Below are 6000 nucleotides of genomic sequence, written 5' to 3' on the forward strand. Positions count from 1 at the left end.
GCTAAGTTAATGGCTCTTCTCCCCAGACAGTGAGGGGATGGGACCTCCCTAGGCAGTGAGGGGAGGGGATGAGACATGGGAGGGGGGCATCACAAGATGCAAAATAACTTCAGGACCAGCATGCCATGGGAAGTGTCAAACTTACCGAAAAGACCCCAAAACCAACGAGTCAATACGGAATTAAGAAATTAGAGTGATGTCTAGATGTGAGGAACAGAGTGCTGAGCCTACAGAGATGCTGAAAACCTTTGTTGCCCCCCACGCTGAGCAAGGACATAATCTGAAACCAAGACCCGGAGCCGGGAGGCAGTGGAAAGTTGAGATCGGGGTTATGCCCAAGGCTCCCACGAGGACTGGACCGCCAGCTCTGCCCCTAGTGGGCACAGCTACGCATATCCTCCTCCTGCGAGTCACCCTGGGAGCGATGACGGAGACTGCAGACCCGTCAGGCTTCCCAACCTTGAGGTGATCACTTTTAATAAAGGCATTACAAGGAGAAAAAGTCTCCTGCCCTGTTTATTTCATTGTCCACCATGAATTTTTTCCCATACCAATGTTACATCAAACTAAAACTTTTAAACTATATACATACATGTATTTAACTAATTATAAACATATATACATCTAGATAACAGGGACAGTGTAACAGACAGTTCACCCCAAAACAAGGTCCCCTTGAGGCATACATTGTGTCTCTCCATTCTTCTGCATCACCCACCAGATACAATCTGGTCTCTGAGCAAAGACAATCCCACAGATGGGCTTGTCTTTGCTCGAGGCACAATTAATCCAAACAGTTTTTCCCAGCATGTCTCTCATGTGTATCAACAGAAACATATCCCTGTCTTTTGTATGCAGGGGTTCAGATTGGGCAGGGCCAGCTCTGTTGGTGAAGCCTCGGGTGTTAACTAAGATGGTGGCCTTGACTAAATGCATCTCCCAATTTCTGAAACTACTCCCACCCAGTGCCTTCAAGGTGGTTTTAAACAGGCCAGTGCATTGTTCAACTTTCCCAGAAGCTGGTTCATGATGTTATAAATGATCAGTCGTGAGCCAAATTACCAAAAATTTCAAAAAGATATAGTAATCTTTCTGTGCAACCGAATTACGGTCTCCGAAACCACCACAGCCAAAGAGGCAGCGTCGAGCCCGGGATCAGCACTTGGTGAACTTGGACCTGACCACTACCGCGTCAGAATCCCCCTCGTTCATGAAAATCGCTTCTTGCAGAGAGGTTTTATACAGTTTATTGTCCCCGAGGCAAAGGAGTCCCAATTTCTTTTGTAACTCTTCACATTCATCCCTGTTCCTTTCAGTGTGCAGAGCTGGACAAAGATCAGCTCCAGGTGGATAGTCAGTGTTGATGGGCTCTGGGGAAGCCATGTATTCAGATGTATAATTCTGGCGTTGCTGGCTATCTTGACTGATGCAATTGGCTAGGCAATGATCACCCTTAGGAGGTTTCCGATGACTCAAGATACTGGTGATCATCACCCTGGAAGCGTCTATTCTTACGCTAAAGCTTTGATAGTTATCTTAGCTGTGTCCAGGAATTCATTGGAATCTGAATAGACATCTGCTCTCGGGCTGTGGGTGGTCAGAGACACGTTTGGAATTTTACAATCTTTATGCCATACATTCTTTAATAGCATGTATTATTTTGACCATATATTACAATCCCTCCCCTTTAATATCACCATATTAATTCATGCTCCCTCTATAACCCAAATTGCTAAAATCTATTTATTTCTACTTCTACCCGCCACCTTTAAGGGTCTTTCACAAAGAGAACAAAATTTATTAAATCATTCCATGCTCTCCTTGTGGAATCCCCTGATACTCAGTATTGTTTACACTCGTTTTGACTAATTTCTCAAACTTTGCCAATACTTCGGCACCATTGCTCGCATACTTTCTCTCTCCCAGGCTCGTGATGTTAGATGTGGTGCTTCCGGAAGCCAATTCCGGGTCCATGGGTACTATTGCTATCTGCATCCCCTGTACCACGGAATGAATTAGTCTAATAAAACAAGGAATTAGACATGGAAGAAATAGGATTCCAGCTACTGAACACAGCACAAAGAATATTATTTTGTTCCACCAGGCCCCTCACACAATCTGTCCCACCACGATGATTGTAAAATCAAATTCCATTTTTGAACTGGGACATGGGCCACCTTCTTGATCTTGGCTGCCAATCCTCTTATGGTTTCCCCATAATCATCAATTTCGATATAACATTCTGATTCATTGAATTTTCCACACACTCCCCCTTCTTTGGCCAGCAAATAGTCTAAAGCTATTCAGTTTTCGTACACAAATGCCTGTACCTGGGTGTGCTGCCGACTAAGTAAATCCAGGGCCTCTGAGGCGTGATTTGATACAATTTCTACCACTGCCTGCAGCCAAATCAGCCGGTTCAGTAGATAAATTGGAGTCCTACACCCGTAGCTTCCATCTTGAGCCCATGTGGCTGGTCCATAATAATCAATTATTCTCGCAGCCGGCCACTCTTCCTCCCCCCAGGTTTGTTTACCACTTATCACCGGTATTATCTTTTTCAGACTCCTCCTCTCCCTCCTCAGGGTCTCGTATAACGGAGCCCCTAGTAGGTTACTTTTCATTTGAGGAAGAGTGAAGAAGACTGGCCGGATCATGCCCAGAGTGCATGATCCCTTCCATCTTGGGGGTAACTCTCTGTATGCCTTTTTCCCGTAAATCCAATCGATTCCATCCGGGGCTTTCCATCTAATGTTCGTTTTCCCTGGGTCTCCCCAGTATGCTCTCAGGCCCTTCAAGGATTCGTAAGGATTGGCTCCAGGACTTTTGATGCAGCAAAGTTCTATCTTTTTGTTCCATTCACAATTTGTCTCATTTTACAGCTCCAATACCCCATAGGGGGTTCTGGCTGCCAGACCTTGCCCTTATTGTTCGAATTTACTGTCAAGGTAGTTATACATGGAGTGTATCCCACCATTTCCGTATATTCCTTTCCTTCCCAACTGATGCAAATGGTTCCGATCACCCTTTGGTCCAAAATCCACCCCTCAGGCCTCTGTGCCAATTTTGAGACCCTCAGATTGTCCCATTTCAGAAGCTGTTCTGGAGCCAAACCTTCCCCTTTCCATGGCTGCTTTTCTGCTGACTTCAATCCCCCACAAATCCAGCAATTTGACAATCCCAGTTCTGTTGCAATTTCTTGCATTAAATCAATAAATAAGTGTCGATCCGGGGAAGGTAATTCCTCATCAGCATATTGTTTATCAAGCACTTCATACTGCTCTCCCAAAGTTTTCAGTCTCTCTTGCTCTATTCTTTTCTTCCTCAATTCTGACTCCCTTCTTTTCAATTCCGGAGTAATTTCCCTCATTCTTCCCTCAGGATCCTCACTGTCTTTGTTTTTTGCAAAGCAGACAACCCTATCATATTTCAGGCATACTCTATCATCATTCGCCCATGCCAAATCCAATATGATTGGTTCCCTGCTTAGGGTGAATTTGCTATCAAATTTGACATTTCTTCCCACCCAATACATTTTCCCGTTCATCACGCACATCCCCAGTCTCACATTGTCATAACACAATGGATTCACCTGGTGATATGCTACAAAAATTGATTCAGTTTTTCCCCCAACCCAAATTGTTCGATTACATTGATTGCAAACAGGGATTGACATCATTTCCACATTCCTTTTCCATAGCTGATGTTGGTGCTTGCCTGACTGCCCTTTCTGTGTCCCTGCCTCTGGATCGATACACCAGATCCCTTTGTCCAATTTACATAATTTGACCCTTGTGCCGTTCACCCAACAGTACCTGCCAGGCTCCCTGATGCACTCCTCCGGGGCTTGGTATGCTGAGGTTTCCCTGTCCCTTCATTCAATCGGGACGCCCTGAGTGCATTTATTGGACTCGTCTTCGGAGCTCTCATTTCCGCCTCTCATTGGGACCTCCATGTGCAGACTCTGCGTCTCACACATGGCTAGGCTTGGGCCAATCAGGATTCCCACCAGGTGTACTCCTCTGCCTTTGCCTCCACCCCCTGGGGTGCCACCAGCGGCGAGGAAGACCATCTTCGCGGCAGCAGGAGTATTCTTCAGGGAATACATTTTCTGACCTTGCCGCATACCTCATTTTGAAGGCACCCCACCATGAAACTTTGACGGCATCTGAGCTGCACAGTACCTTGATTGATTTCTGGCACTCCACATCCAGAGTCTCCGCCTTGGACCTGAGCTTTCCACGCACCCAGTTCTGAAAAATGTGAAAGCAATCCTGGGAGTCCAACTCAATGATTCCTAAATTTGTGGCTAGGGTTAGAATACAGTCAGTCAGCTCAAGCTCCTCTTCCAGACACTGTGTGCACAATCCCTTTGGCCTCTGCCCCCTTCTGCAGTGTACAACAAAAACCCCCTGACAATATTCACACTTAAAATGTACAAATGGATAGCATACACAGTCAGACAGTATACAACCTATCTGTTCGCCATCGGTCATTTACGAGGACGTTGGAGTTTGATTTTCAAGTCACCTGGAGAAGAGGTGATCCTCCACTCGGGTGCTTCCTCCTGGTGTTCGACTTTCTTCACCCTAGATGCGTGTGTCCAGCCCTTCTCCACAGTCCGAATGGCCATTTCTGTTGTCAGGAGCACAAGAAAGGGACCTTCCCAGTGAGGGGAGAGGGGTATAGCTTTCCACACTTTCACAAGCATTCTGTCACCCAGTTGAATTTTGTGGATAGCAAATCCCAGAGGGGCGCTCTGAGATACTATCCCTTGTTTTCTCAGTTCCTGTAAATTTTTGTTGATTGCAACCAAATATGGTTGAATCTGGCTGTCCTCAAGCCTGGGGTTTCCCACCAGCACCTTATGCTTATATGGCATTCCATATAGCATCTCTAAGGGTGAGAGCCCCATTTCCGAATGAGACATTGTCCTGATATTAAGCAATGCTAAAGGTAGGCATTTCAGCCAAGACATTCAAGTTTCTAAAATTAATTTATATAACTGTGCTTTCAATGTCTGATTCATCCTTTCCACCTGTCCTGAGCTCTGGGGATGCCACGGAGTGTGGTATTCCCACCAAATGCCTAGTGCATCAGCCATCTGCTTAATATTTTTTGACATAAAATGAGTTCCTTGGTCCGAATCAATGTAATTCACCACCCCATATCGGGGCACAATTTCCTCCAGCCATTTTCTGGACACCATCTGAGCCGTTGCCCGTGGACTGGGGAAAGTCTCCACCCAATGGATCAATTTGTCCACAATCACCAGCACAAATTGAACCTCCCCACTTTGGGCAATTCAGTGAAATCGACTTGAATCCTTTCAAATGGTCGGTACGCAATGGGGCAACTCCCCAGGATGGCCTGTCTTGCCTTATTCTTGTTAATTTTCTGACAAATCAGGCATCCTTCTACCTCTTGTTTGGCCAATTCATAAATTCCCCTGCACCCAAAAAATTTCAAAAATTGGTCTGCCAGGGCCTGTGCCCCCCAATGTGTTCGCTGGTGCAGTTTCCTCAAAATCCTCCTGGTAAAACCTTTAGAGACTGGTTCTCTCCCATCTGGCAATTTCCACTTACCTTCTTCCAATTTCCCCCCAGTCTTCTCATAGCTTTCAATCTCTTTTTGGGAGGCTTGAGGAGGGTCGTCTGGGACCTCGATCCCTTCAATCTCTGGGGTACTTGCCATCATCAGTGCCGCGGTCTTGGCTTCCTGGTCTGCCAAATTGTTTCCCCGGGTTCGGAACTGTATCCCTGCCTGGTGTCCCTTCACGTGGACCACCCCAATTTCTTCCGGTCCCCTTAGAGCTTCCAAGATTTGCGGGATCAATTCCCCGTGCATCAGTCCCTTTTCCCAGGTGTTGATGAACCCCCTTTCTTCCCAGGTTTTCCCAAAGGTGTGAACCACTCCAAAGGCATACCTAGAGTCTGTAAAAATTGTTCCCTTCTTCCCTTTCAGTCCTTTCAAGGCTCTCAGAACTGCATACAGTTCCCA

The sequence above is a fragment of the Melospiza melodia genome, chromosome W (assembly GCF_035770615.1).
Source record: "Melospiza melodia melodia isolate bMelMel2 chromosome W, bMelMel2.pri, whole genome shotgun sequence".
NCBI lineage: Eukaryota > Metazoa > Chordata > Aves > Passeriformes > Passerellidae > Melospiza > Melospiza melodia.